Consider the following 15,298-nt stretch of genomic DNA (forward strand, 5'->3'; position numbering starts at 1 on the left):
TGACTTTGAGGGATCATGGAGTAAGTATCTTCCGTTGATTTAATTTTCATATAATAATAGTTACCAATCAATGATTAGAGCGGCTCCCTATGAGATGTTATATGGAAGGAAGTGCAGATCACCCATTCATTGGGATGAGATGGGTGAGAGAAAGTATTTAGGGCCAGATATGGTTCAGAGGACAAGTGAAGCTATAGAGAATATTCGAGCTAGGATGCTCGCCTCGCACAGCAGACAGAAAAGCTACGCTAATCCCAAGCATAGGGACGTAGAGTTCCAAGTTGGGGACCACATGTTTCTTCGAGTTTCACCATTGCAAGGGGTGAGAAGATTTGGAAAGAAGGGCAAGCTAAGCCCTAGGTTCATTGGACCTTTTAAGATCCTGGAAAGGATCGGTTAAAGTGTTGTGGAGGAATAGTAAGGTCGAGGAGGCGACCTAGGAGCTTGAGACAGCGATGCGGGATCAATATCCCGAGTTATTCAGGGAAATTTCAAGGACGAAATTCTCATTAGGAGGGGATAGTTGTAACGACCTAAATTTGCTAATAAGGCTTAAGGGCCTTGATTAGTGTGTCGGGAGGGCATAGCTGGATTATATGTGATTTAATGATTAAACGCATGTTATATGATTATTTGAATATTTGTGATGCATGACTATGTGAATTAGTATGCATGTAGGCCCTGATTAGGTTAGAAGGGCATAATCGTAATTTTGGCATGTTGAGGGCATAACTGTATATATTTGTGATAAATTGTCGAGACCACATTATTATGTGGATATATTTGTAACTTGTGACTCGAGACGATCCTAATGAGCGGTTCAGTGAAAAAGTCACGACGGGGATTTATGCCCGGCTTGGGTCGAGCCTGGGGGTATTTCTGGGAATTTAGAGAATATATTGGAGCTTATTTTGATATTGACGAATATAGCTGGTGATTAGTTAGGTGTCGATAAGTAAGCGGTAAATATTAGAGACGTTCGAGGAATTAACGGGAATTGGGTGAAATGACCAAAATGCCCCTAGGTGGATTTAAAGGCTTAGGGATAAATGGGAGGGAAAATTGGTCATTTGGCTTATAAGGGATAAGTAATATTGAGTTTTATATCTTAGTGGAATATGTAGAAGGTCTTAGAAGTCTGAAGGAAAGAAAGAAAAGAAAAGGAAAAAAAGGGGAAATCGGAAGTCTATTTTTCTCTCTCTCGGTTGGAGGTTTCTTCCTCAATTCTTGAAGGAGTTTGGAGCTAAAACTTAGAGGGAGTCTAGGCGGGAGCTTAACGCTAAGGCCTTTGGTCTGGCTTGAGGAATTAGCAAGGAGTTAGCAAGAGCAATCCATCCACTTGAGATAAGGTCTAAGGTTATTTTCTTCAATTTATGGTTTTATGTAAACATGGATTGTGAGCTGAGTTTTGATGGGGAATTCTAGGGAGTTGAGGCTGAAGCTTTGAGGAGGTGAAGGCTAAGCTAGTGTGGAGGATAACCTAAGTTGAGCTCATCCATCGAAGGTAAGAAACACTAGTTTAAGTTTTGTGAATTCTGTGGTTTTGCTGAGATTTAGAGCTCTAGGACCAGCCATGGTGAATTTTGTGATTTGGAGTGTATGTGATTGAGTTTTTTGTGGTTGGGACTTATGGGATGAGTGGAGGATGTTGGGAGGCTTGCTTTGAAGCTTGGCTGAGGTTTGGTTGAGTTTTGAGTAGGTTTGGCTCTGGAAAATTCGAAGGAGAAAATCTTGTGAAGGGTTGTGCTGTGACTAGCGCTACAGTGCTAGTCATTGTGCGCTGTAGCGCTAGGCCTTGAAGTTCCTGAGCCTTTTGGCTCTATTTGTAGCGCTATAGCGCTCTCCTTAGGGCGCTGTAGCGGTACCCTATTTCTAGAAAGGGGTTTTTGGGTTATTTCTAAGGGTTTTTGCCCGGGGGTTCGGGGTTTGATTCCACCACCCCATTTGGTGGAATTAGGGCTTCCCGAGGGCTCGTGATTGGTCTCGAGGCTAGGTTTTGGACTTGAGGTCTGGTGATGATTCTGATCTATGGCTGTGACTAGGTGTACGTTAGGGCTCCGACGAGGTCGTGCTTGAGGATCAAATTGAACAAAGCTAGCGAATCTAAAGGTAATAAAACTGCACCCGGTTATGTGTTTGTGATGGGACTAAGAGCTCCCTATATCTGTATGATATCATAGATGGTATTATTCCATGGGACATGTGATAAACGGCCTTAGGGTGCCGTAAATTATACTTGCGCACAGGGCACGCCTCGACCACTGGTAGCCGAGGACAACTTAATATTCACTGAGCTCGGTTTAAGCGGGTCGGGGTCAGTGGGATAAATAGAGGGTGCGGCCTAAAGGCGTTAACCCTTGTTATCATATGTGAATTGATTACTGATATGAAATGATATACTTGGTATACTGAATACTTGATTAACATGAATGCTTAAACGATTGAGTACATGCTTATGCGGTATGAGTTATCTTATTATCTGTTGAATGATTGTACACTGTTATTGTGTTTTCTTGCTGGGCCTTGGCTCACGGGTGCTATGTGGTGTAGGTAAAGGCAAATGCAAGTTGGACCAATCCTGAGATGGAGAGCTGCGGGGCTGAATGTACATGGTCAGCTGATCGGCCGCCACAACCGAGGAGTGGAACAGGACGAGGAAAGCCTATTTGCCTGTTTTGCCTTAGAGTGGCTAGAAACTGTAGTTAAATCCTAAAATTTTGTAAACAGTCTTAAACTTATTACTTTTGGGATCCCATGTAAAAAAGAAAACGTTTATCTATGAGAAATGCAGCTTTTGAGACCAAAATCTTTTAACCCTAGTTCAACTATAGTTTAAGTAACATGTTTTGAATTAAATGACTTGATTAGCGAGTCTTGCACCTTTATAAAAACACAGTGTGACGATCTTGGCTATCCAGGGCGTTACAAACCATTTGGCATCGACCACATCTCAACACAAAAGAATGATCATATTTGAATAAGGAAAGCCAAAAGAAACCACATTGAAGTACCTTAGATGCGGTGTGCGTTCCCCCAAAATGACCTCCATAAGGTGAAGAGCGACAATGATGTAGGATATCCTCCATCTCTTGCTTGGAAACACATCTCCTAATCATTTGGTCGACACATTTTTTGAACAAGAACGGCTCCTCCCAAAAGTAGTGCTTCACATCATGCAAGAACTTCTTCTTTTATTGGCTTGTCAGATATGGAGGGAACAATCCACTAACCAAGTAATTAGCAAATTCCGCAAACCAAGAAACAACTTGAGAGTGATTTACTTCAAATAATTACTCATCTGGAATGTCTCCTTGATGGGAACTAACGAACTTGATTCTTTATCACCTTCCATTCTAGATAAATGATCTGCTACCTGGTTCTCCACTCCTTTTCTCTCTTGGAATTCCACATCGAACTCTTGAAGCAACAATACCCATCTAATCAATCGAGGCTTAGCATCCTTCTTTTCAATCAAGTACTTGATTTCGAAATGATCTGTATAGACTATCACCTTGGTGCCCACCAAATGAGATAGAAACTTATCAAAAGCAAAGACAATGGCCAAAAGTTCTTTCTCTGTCACTGTGTAATTGAGCTGAGCACCTGTCAGTGTATGACTATCATAGTAAATGGAGTGAAAAACCTTTTTTCTTTGCTGCCCCATCACTACTTCAACATCAACGTCACTTGCAGCACACATCAATTCAAAAGGTAAGTCCCAATCTGGAACCACAATAATTGGTGCTGAAACCAACCTACTTTTCAAATCCTCAAAGGCTCTCAAACATGCTTCATCAAATTGGAAAGGTGTATCCTTCTCCAATAAGTTCCATAAAGGCTTAGAGATCTTGGAGAAATCCTTTATGAACTGTCTATAGAACCCTAGATGGCCAAGAAAGCTTATGATATTCTTCACTGAGGTGGGAGGTGGGAGCTTTTCAATAACCTCAAACTTGGCTTTATCAACTTAAATTCCATGCTTTGATACTTTATGGCCAAGCACAATACCTTCCTTAACCATAAACTGATATTTTCCCAGTTAAGGACAAGGTTTGTTTCTTCACATCTTTTCAACACCTTAGCCAAATTACTCAAATAGTCATCGTAAGAATCACCAAAAACAGAGAAATCATCCATGAATACCTCTAAGAATTTCTCCACCATATCAGTGAAAATAGCCATCATGCACCTCTAAAGTGTGGCGGGACATTGCATAAACTAAACGGCATCCTCTGGAATGCAAAGGTACCATACGGGCAAGTAAAAGTGATCTTGTGCTGATCTTCTGGAGCTACTGCAATCTGATTATACCTAGAGAAGTTGTCTAGAAAGCAATAATAATCTCTCCCCGTAAGTTTATCTAACATTTTATCAATGAAGGGGAGAGGAAAATGATCCTTTCTAGTAGCTTTGTTCAATTTCCTGTAATCCATGCATATGCTCCACCCTGTCACAATTCTAGCAGGAATCAATTCATTGTCTTAATTCTTCACCACCGTGATTCCACCTTTCTTGGGTACACACTGAAAAGGACTAACCCATGAGCTATCAGAGATGGGATAAACAATGCCAGCATCTAATCACTTGATGATTTCTTTCTTTACTACTTCCTTCATAATAGGATGTAGTCTTCTTTGCCCATCAATAGAACCTTTTTCACCATCTTCAATAAAGTTCTATGAATACACAAAGAAGGACTAATACCTCGAATATCTGCAATAGTCCACCCAATGGCCTTTTTGAACTTTCTCAAAACCTTGAGAAACTTTTCTTCTTGGTCATGATTCAACTCCACTAAAATAATGACAGGTAAAGTGGATGATGCACCCAAGTATGCATATCGCAAATGTGATGGCAAGACTTTCAACTCCAACTCAGGTGGCTCTTCAATGGATTGTTTAGGAGCTTTGAAATCCCTAGATGACAACTCCAATGAATCAAATCAGCCTCTTGTTCTTAACCCCTGAGAATTAGCCTCCAACCAAGCTAAATACTCCTCCTCATCTTCATCATTGTGTGAATCAAACAACAATAACCTCTCTAATGGATCATCAACGTTACTAGTCTCAAACTCCCTTGATGCCAAAGAATCTACCACTGAAACCACTGAGCAAGAAATCTCATAGCCTTAAAAACATTAAAAGTTACCTTTTCATCTTGGACCCTCATAGTAAGCTTACCCTTCTGCACATCTATTAAAGTTCTTCCTGTCGCAAGAAATGGCCTCCCCAAGATAATGGGCACCTCCCTATCCGCCTCATAGTCTAGCACAATAAAATCAGCAGGGAATATGAATTTGTCTACCCTCACCAACACATCTGCAATCTTTCCATCTAGATGAGCAAGAGATCTATCTGCAAGTTGAAGAGTAACTGTAGTAGGTCTAACTTCTCCAATCCCTAATTGCTTGAAAACAGACATTGACATCAAGTTAATGCTGGCACCCAAATCGCATAAAGCCATCCCAAAATAAGTATCTCCAATAGTACAGGGAATGGTGAAACTGCCAGGACCCTTCAACTTTGGTGGCAACTTGTCTTGCAGAAATGAACTACACTCTTTGGTTAGAGCCATTGTTTCAAACTCTCCTAACCTTGTCTTCCTTATAAGAACATCTTTCATGAATTTCACATAGTTAGGTGTTTGCTCAAGGCCTCTACAAGTGGGATGTTGATATGCAACTGCTTCAACATATCTAGAAATTTCTTGAATTGCGAATCCAACTTTTGCTTCTGAAAACGTTGGGGAAATGGAGGTGGCTGCTTTGAATTTAAACTTTTTGGGTGACAATGCTGTGATATCCCGACAACATTCTGGGCAGAGGAAGATTTTTGTGCACTAGGAAGTTCAGCATCTTTTTGGATTTCCTCATTTATTTGGATTAAAGAGGGCTCACTCTCATGCCAATAATTTGTCTTGTCCTTCTCTAACTCTTTCTCGCTCCTCAAAGTGACAACTTTACAATGTTCCTAGCCCACATTCCTTGGATTCTCGGTATCGGTATTCTATCGTGGGGTCTATTTCTAAGCTCATTAGCTAGTTGTCCAACTTGGTTTTCTAAGTTCCTCAATGAAGCCGCTTGGCTTTGAATCATGGCTTCATTCTTCACTATATATTCCTTCAACATGTTCTCAAGAGAGCTAGATTGCATTGCTTGTTGTTGTGCCCTTTGTTGTGGTGCTTGTGGGGGGTAACTCGGTGGAATGTTTGGTCTTGGAGGCATAGAAGGATTGCTAAGGCCAGCTCCTTGATTACTCCATGAAAAGTTGGGACGTTGCCTCCATGATGGGTTGTATGAATTAGAATAAGGACCATTCCTATTTTGGTTCCCCATGTAACACACAACTGCTGGATGGGAAGGACAGTTGTCAAAAGTATGACCCTTACCACAATACACACAATAAATGCTCTCCATTTTCCCCATTTGTATCCCCATAGGTTGCCCCATTGATTGATTCATCCCTATATTCACTGTCTTGAGCATATTAGAAATAGACGACACTTGGGTTGTCAAAGAAGTTATGGCATCTACATCATGAATACCAGCCACCTTTCTACCTGTAGACAATCTAGAAGTGGGCCACTGATAGTTGTTGTTGGATATTCTCTCAAGGATTTCATATGCCTCATTATAGGACTTAGCAAGAAGAGCCTTGTTCGCTGAAGCATCAACCACCATTCTAGTATGAGCGTTGAGACCGTTATAGAAGGTCTCCATCTGGATGCAATGTGGAATGCCATGGTGAGGGAATTTACGCAACAACTCCTTAAACCGCTCCCAGGCCTCATATAAAGATTCTTCATCAAGTTGTTGAAATGAAGTAATCTCATTGCGGAGCTTGGCATTTTTAGTGGGAGGAAAATACTTCATCAAAAACCGCTCAGCCAACTCTTGCCAAGTATTCACAGAATCAGATGGGACAGATTTCAACCAAGCTCTATGTTGACCCTCAATTTAGCCAACTGACACAGAGTCAAAATATGAATGATATAGACGAATATGTATAGATAATAACGTAATGACAAAAGTAAAGAAAACACAGTAATTTATAGTGGTTCGGCCCCAGAATCTGGTAATGACCTACGTCCACTTAGAATGATATTGAAATGTTAACAAAAAGTGTGATCAGAGAACTTGGGTTCAATGAGTTTCAACACTCCTCATAAACAATACAAGTTTTCACAGATAATTTCTATATCTCTATGATTTCCGGGCTCCAAAAAAGTCCCTTCCCATGAGCCATCTCCTGCTTTTTATAGGCTCATGGAGGGTTGCCCAATATTGTTACAGATATTATCCCCTGAATCATGGGATATTCAGAAGATTGCATGAAATAAATTCGGGATACATAAGATCTTTCCATAAATGTTGCTTTGCCAGCAGAACCACCGACCAGTCTGGTCGTGGTAAAAACAGGTCTGTCCTGCTTCTGGTGTGTCTCCTGGTAGATACTCTAGCAGACGCTCCAGGTGTCAGCCACGTGTCAAGAGATTATTTGCCACGTCACAAATGCTAATTTATTGGATAACATTTGCCCCCCAAAGTTTATTTACCACGAACAGTAAATAAACTTTGAACGAACGACCCTTCGGTAACCCCTCCTGACGTGTCAGAGCCCTTCGTGCGTTCTTGAAAAAAGCAAACCACTCCTGTCTAATCAAGGCTTTTCAGTTTCCCAGAAAAAACTACGACGGCCATTACGCTTCCCCATACTTCGAAAATGGAAAACTAATGATCACGCCTTTTGAACACCAAAGACAAACTTATATAAGGTTACTTGAGGCACTTCTTTCCTTTCTTTGTGGGGGTGGCCAATTATTTCGGCGTCGCTCCCTTTCAAATAACCCCTAACGGATATAGGATGTTGGCTGCACTCTATGTCCTGTACAAACTTAACAAATGGCCAGAACCTTCACCTCATGAGGTTAACTACCTCTTTGACCTTAAGTCCAATCCTCAACACAACGGGACGGGCTTTTTTCACTTCTGTCATCAGGAAACTGGCCGGACGTTTTTGAGTGGCACCACCCACAATCAAACGTGGGACATTACAACAAGGAGTACTTCTTTACTCCGGATATATCCAGCAACAACTTGGCTTTCGCGAGAGGAGGTACAATTTTGTCTTTGCCTTGGTCGATACTTTATCATAGAGTATTTCCTTTCGTCATTTCTCAAACTCGACTTGCTTTTCAGGCCCCTGGTTGCGCCCGACCCCAACACCAGACATGGTGTCGAGGTCTGACACTCTGGCCAAGATGTCTGCCGCTACCAAATGTGTCAAGACCTTGACACAAGAAAAGAATTTGAGGTCGTCTGGCCTTCTGGCTCCTCGCCATGACAATAGAGGGTCCGAAACGGACGAACCCACTGCCGGGGGGGTTCCCGAGCAGCAACTTCCTGTGCCCTCTCCAAGGAGGAGGCCAACAGGAGTTACGATCAGGGAACCCACGGGCAGCCCTTCTGCAGAAAGGCCTTCTGCTCCCCAAGGCAAGGGGAAAGAAAAGGCCAAAGAACCAGTTGTTGACTTGGAAGAGTCTTCTGATGACAATGATAACGTTATTTCGCTTTTAAATGGTCTGCCAATCCCCTGTCACATGTTTGACGGGGATGGCAACTTTACATATGCTCCAAATCTAGGGCCAAACTTCTTCATGCCAGAAAATGAGTATATGATTAATAGAGTCAATAGTATAGCGACCAGTAGTTGTAGCTCGGGTATTCACTTTATTATCTTCTTTCTGTTGTATTACTTATTTTCACCTTTTTCTTCCCTTACTAACCTCTTGTGTTTATTTTCATGCAGATATGTCGACTCCCAATATCTTTGACATGTACCAGGCCGAAGAGGAAGAGGAAGTCCCTCAACTTCAACGGAGGTCAAAGAAACGAACTGGTGAAACCAGTCGAGGCCCTTCAGCCAAGAAGAGTCGACCAGAAGACCTTCCTCAGGGCACTCCAACCGGGCAAAGTCCTGCGCCAACTGGGCGAACTCCTACCCCTCCTCCAGCTCCTTCTGAACAGAAAAAAACCCCTGCTCGGTCCAATCCTCCACCTGCGCCTGCTAGGGAGCATCTTTCTCGCGAAGAGGCTCATGAGGCCAGGCTCGTGAGCCATACCATTCGATCCGCTAAGGATCGAATTGAACGGATTGGCAGAGGTGAGCGTGTTGGGGCTGCCATGATCCAAGCTGTAGAGCTACCAGTCGATCAGATCCTGAACAGGACTCTGAACGAGATCTCCAGCGTAAGTATTTCTTTGTTTCTCGAGTCTTTGTTTTTTCATTTCTCGTGATAAGTCTTGACTTCTTTTTCTTTCGTTTACAGGCCTTACTTTCTGCCATTACTGCTCGTACCCGAGCCCAGGCCTACTTTGAGCAGATTGAGGCTAAAGTTCTCGAGAAACATCAGGTGAAGGCGGCTGAGGAGCTTTCGGCTGCTGAAGCCAAACATGCTAAGGAGTTGGGGACGGTGGTCCGAGAGCGGGATGCAGCGGTGACCAAACTGTCCGCGGCTGAAGCTGCTAAAGATGCAGCGGTTAAGCTGAGGGAAGAGTACCGGTCGTACAATAAAACTCATCTCCGCGAGATCAAGCATCTGGAGCGGGTAGTCAAGTCTAAGGACGAGACTATTGCCGCTCTCGAGGGCAAGGTGCAGCAGTCGGAGCTTGACAACTCCAAGAATCTGGAAAAGTACAAGAGGGCGACACTCCGATGTTTCTATAACTTTTGGAAACACAATCAGGGTGCTGACTTTAGCTACCTTTCAGAGGAGGTCAGAGTTGCGGAGTTGGCTCGGTGCGCTGCTCAACTGGCTGAAGAGGAGGCGAGAGCTGCGACTCCTGCAACCCCAAGCGTCGTTGGTTTGGACGAAGAAACCATCGAGGAAGAGACTGACCAGGTTGTTGCCCAGGATCCTCCTGCCCCCCATGCCTCTTAATTTATTTAGCTGTTCTTCTTTCTTTTTAAACACGCGACCCACGGGTCGCAATGTAAAGACAATAATTTCTTTTTAAACTTTGCTGCACGGGCAGTAAATCTTTTTGTTTGAACAATTACATCCAAGCAGCAATGCTTGCGGTGTAAAAGCTTAACTCTTGGTGTTATAATATTTTTACTTATTATAACGTTTGTCCGTATGACCGAACTTAGCATAGTACTTTGGCATCATATATTTTGAAAAAATACTCTAAGTACTTGAAGCATGCTTTCACTCATTTTGTTCATGTGTTTACATACCTTGAGAGTATGCTTTGCTATCGATGTGCCTTATATGCCCCCCAAGTGATCGAGGAGCTCTTAGGTCCTTGGTCACTTGCCTTGACCATGGCCTGTCCGAACATTCTTGTTCGCGCGGAAAAATGATACTTGTAATACAGCAAAACAACACACGTAATGAACAAATACTTGTAAATGTAAATTCACAAAGGTTGGCAAGAACGACTGGCTGAGTACAGTCCCTTATAATTTCGTATTAAAAATGGACTAATCATGTCTTTACGAATGATTCTGAAACAGAATCTTACATATACGAGAAGTTAGCCATACACCGTGGCTAACCCTCTTTGCAAAACTTGTAAAAATTAATGGGAAAATTTGAACAAGCCAGTCCTTTAAGAAGGGCTGTTTATTGATAATACTTGCGCAGGTGTTCTCCATTCCAGTAACGTGGAACGAGATCTCCGTTTAAGCGTGCAAGTTTGTAGGTGCCTGGGTGAAGGACTTCTTCAATCTGGTAAGGTCCTTCCCAGTTAGGTCCGAGCACGCCAGCAGTGGGGTCGCGGGTATTCAAGAAGACTCGTCGTAACACCAAGTCTCCGACGTTGAATCTTCTTTCTTTAACTTTGGAGTTAAAGTACCGGGCGACATTTTGTTGATAAGCAGCAACTCGGAGATGAGACTTTTCTCGTATGTCATCAATTGAGTCTAAGGACTCCAGTATTAGCTGGCTGTTTTTCTCTTGATCATACGCTAAACGTCGATGTGAGGGGGGATCTATCTCGACGGGTATCATGGCCTCGTACCCATAAGCTAAGGAAAATGGGGTACGCCCTGTGGCTGTTCGATGAGATGTTCTATACGACCAGAGGACTTCCGGTAGTTGTTCTGGCCATGCTCCTTTCGCTTCTTCAAGTCTTTTCTTCAGGGTGTCCTTGAGGGTTTTGTTTACAGCTTCGACTTGCCCATTCGCTTGGGGGTGTGCGACTGAAGAAAAGCTCTTGATTACCCCATGCCTTTCGCAGAAATCGGTGAACAGGTCGCTGTCAAATTGGGTTCCGTTGTCTGAAACTATCTTTCTGGGCAAACCATACCGGCACACAATGTTCTTGATGACAAAGTCGAGAACTTTCTTGGTCGTTATGGTTGCGAGTGGTTCAGCTTCGACCCATTTTGTAAAGTAATCGACTGCCACAACTGCGTACTTTACTCCTCCTTTTCCTGTCGGTAGTGATCCAATTAAATCTATTCCCCATATTGCAAAAGGCCACGGGCTTTGCATCTGCTTTAGCTCGTTTGGAGCTGCTCGTGGGATTTTGGAGAACCTCTGACATTTATCACACCTTCGTACGTACTACATTGAATCCTCGTTCATCGTTGGCCAAAAATAGCCCTGTCGAAGAATTTTTTTCGCCAAACTCTGCCCCCCAGCGTGATCTCCGCAGAAGCCTTCATGCACCTCTTTCATGAGTTCCTTAGCTTTTTCTGATGTAATGCACCTGAGCAGTGGCATTGAATATCCTCTTCGGTACATAACACCGTCGAGCAGTATGTCCCTAGTAGCTTGTCTTTGCAGAGTTCTGGCTTTGTTTCTATCTACTGGCAATGTCCCATTTGTCAGATACTCCAGGTAAGGTTCCATCCATGTATCTTCTACTCGAATTTCCATGCTGGCTTCGGCCGCATCAATGCTTGGTTCACTTAATCTCTCTACTGGGACTATGTTCAAGGTGTCAGCATCTTTGGCACTTGCAAGTTTGGCCAAGGCGTCTGCATTCGAATTTTGGTCTCGCGGAATTTGCTGGAGGGTGTATTTTGTAAACTGTGCTAGCAAATCTTTTGTTTTATTAAGGTAGGCCATCATTTTTAACCCTCGCGCTTGATATTCTCCCAGGACTTGATTCACGACCAGCTGAGAGTCGCTGAAAATATCGAGTGCTTTTATGTTCATCTCCCTGGCCATTTTCAGTCCAGCGAGGAGTGCTTCGTATTCCACTTCATTGTTTGACGCTGCGAAATCAAACCTGATTGCGCAGTAAAATCGATGCCCATCGGGCGTTATCAATATCACTCCCGCTCCAGCGTGAGATTCATTAGATGATCCATCTGTGAATAGTTTCCACGAAGGAGTCTTGTCTTGAGGCATGGGCGCCTCAGGTTTTTCGCACAACTCGTTGCTGGGAGTTCGGTGAACTCCGCAATAAAATCGGCTAAGGCTTGCCCTTTTATTGCTGCTCGCGGTGAATAAGTCACGTCGAACTGTCCCAATTCGACCGCCCATTTTAACAGTCGTCCAGCCGCCTCAGGTTTTTGGAGGACCTGCCGAAGGGGCTGGTCGGTCAAAACCGTGATAGGATGGGCTTGGAAGTACGGTCGCAACTTTCGGGAGGCTAGAATTAAGCAATATGCTAATCTTTCGATCGGTGGGTATTTTAATTCTGCACCGATCAGCCTTTTGCTGACGTAGTAAACAGCTTTCTGCACGCCTTCTTCATCCCGTATCAATACCGCACTAGCAGCAACTTCGGTAATCGCCAGATAAATATACAAAGTCTCTCCTTCCATTGGTTTTGATAGGATAGGAGGTTGCGACATATGAGCCTTTATTGTCTGGAATGCTTGCTCGCAGTCTTCCGTCCATTCAAACTTTTTATTTCTCCTAAGTAGATTGAAGAATGGAACGCACTTGTCAGTTGATTTTGAGATGAATCTACTAAGGGCAGCTATCCTTCCGATCAGGCTTTGGACATCCTTGATCTTTTCTGGCGACTTCATATCGATCAGGGCTTTTATCTTGTCGGGGTTGGCCTCGATTCCCCTTGAATTCACTATAAATCCCAAAAACTTTCCTGACCCGACTCCAAAGGAACATTTGAGGGGATTCAACTTCATATGGTACTTGTTTAACACATCAAAGCACCTTTGCAAATCCTTCACATGTCCTTCAGCCTTCTTGGACTTTACCAGCATGTCATCCACATATACTTCCATGCTTACTCCGATCAGCTCCTTGAACATGTGGTTGACCAATCGTTGGTAAGTTGCACCTGCGTTTTTCAGTCCAAAGGGCATTACTTTGTAACAATATAAGCCCGTATCGGTCCGAAAGCTGGTATGATCCTCATCAGGGGGATGCATGCTGATCTGATTGTAGCCTGAATACGCATCCATGAACGAAAGGGTCTCATGCCCAGCAGTTGCATCGACTAGCTGGTCGATTCTCGGGAGTGGGAAGCAGTCTTTTGGGCAGGCCTTATTGAGGTCTGTAAAATCCACACAGGTCCGCCATTTGCCGTTAGGCTTGGGGACCAACACCGGATTGGAGACCCATGATGGATAAAACGCCACCCTGATGAACCCATTTTCTTTAAGTCTTTCGACTTCTTCTTTCAAGGCTCTTGATCTGTCTTTATCGAGCAGCCTTCTTTTTTGTTGCACCGGTGGAAAGACTTTGTTTATGTTCAGGACATGGCTGATCACCGCAGGATCTATTCCGACCATGTCTTTATGTGACCAGGCGAAAACTCCCTGGTTCTCTTGTAAGAATTCCACCAGCGCCTGTTTCGCGGTAGGTTCTAAATTCTTCCCAATCCTTACGATTCGGGTCGGGTCTTTTTCATCGAGATGGACCTCCTCCAGGTCCTCGACGGGTCCAACATTTTCTTCAAAATCCCCAAAGCGAGGATCCAAATCTATATCCTCACTTTGGGCAACACCCTATTTGGTGACTTTTCCACCTGATTGGGTTTGTCTGTCTTCCGTCATCTGTAATCGTTCTGGAGTAGCGCTCCTCGATGCTCCACTTTTTTCCTTTGTGATCGAGGCGTTATAGCACTCCCTGGCCTCCCTTTGGTTTCCCAAAACGCATCATACCCCTGCGTCTGTTGGGAATTTCATGGCTAGATGCCACATGGAGATGATTGCCCTTAGTTCAACCAGTATGGGTCTTCCAATAACGGCGTTATACGCTGAAGGACAATCGACCACTACAAAAGTGGCGAGTAATGTCCTTGAGGCAGGCGCTGTACCCGTTGTTACTGGGAGTTTGATCATTCCGGCTGGTGCGAGTCCTTCTCCAGAGAAGCCGTATATGGTTTGATTGCAGGGCTCCAAGTCCTTCACGGACAGCTTCATGCGTTCCAGCGTTGATTTATACAGGATATTCACTGAACTCCCTGTATCGACCAGTACTCTTTTTACCATCATATTGGCCATTTGGATATCCACGACCAGCGGATCGGAATGTGGGAACCGGACGTGTTGGGCATCGCCCTCAGAGAAGGTTATCCCGCATTCCTCTGAGCGGGCCTTTTTCGGCGCTCGGTCCTCCACAGTCATCATCTCGATGTCCTGGTCGTGGCGCAGAGTTCGAGCATATCGTTCTCTAGCCTTTCCGCTATTTCCAGCGAGGTGTGGGCCTCCACAGATGGTTAAAAGTGTTCCGGCTACGGGGGCAGGCTGTAATGGTGGCGAGCGTTGGCGTGTGGACGTCTGCTCGTTGCCACCTGGAGCTTCTCGTTGGGAAGTTCCCGAGGCCCGTACGTACCTTCTCAAGTGTCCTTGTCTAATGAGGAACTCGATTTCATCTTTTAGCTGGTTGCATTCATTAGTGTCATGTCCATAGTCGTTATGGTAACGACAGAATTTGGTAGTGTCTCTTTTTGAAATGTCTTTTCGAATGGGCCCAGGCTTCTTGTAGGGCACACTAGAGCTTGTGGCCTGGTAAACCTCTCCTCGAGACTCAACGAGGGCAGTGTAGTTAGTGAACCTAGGTTCATAACGATTACCCTTGGCTCGTTTATTGTCGGAGGTGGAAGGCTCATTGTGTTGCCGTTTCCCACCATTCTTGCCATTACCGTTGCCGTTTCCGTTGCCCTTGCCGTTGCCATTTGGTTTGGTGCCATTGGCGGCTTTGGCGGGTTCGGCAGCCTTCTTGCCCTTGTTCGAGGATTTTCCATCATCGGCAATGGCTTCTTCGAGATTGATATACCGATCAGCTCGGTCTAAGAATTCCTGGGTGGTTCTAACCCCATCCTTACGAAGACTTTTCCATAGGGGCGAACGGCGCCTCACTCCCGCGG

At 44.2% G+C, this 15,298-nt stretch overlaps 1 non-coding gene across 1 annotated transcript; it reads left to right on the plus strand.

Moving 5' to 3' along the window:
- Nucleotides 1-6,734: 6,734 nt before the first annotated feature.
- Nucleotides 6,735-6,841, plus strand: LOC133820438 (small nucleolar RNA R71). The gene has a single exon (XR_009886848.1). It is a non-coding gene; the product is annotated as a small nucleolar RNA R71 (small nucleolar RNA).
- The last annotated feature ends 8,457 nt before the right edge of the window (nt 6,842-15,298 follow it).

Source organism: Humulus lupulus, chromosome 2 (genome assembly GCF_963169125.1).
Source record: "Humulus lupulus chromosome 2, drHumLupu1.1, whole genome shotgun sequence".
NCBI lineage: Eukaryota > Viridiplantae > Streptophyta > Magnoliopsida > Rosales > Cannabaceae > Humulus > Humulus lupulus.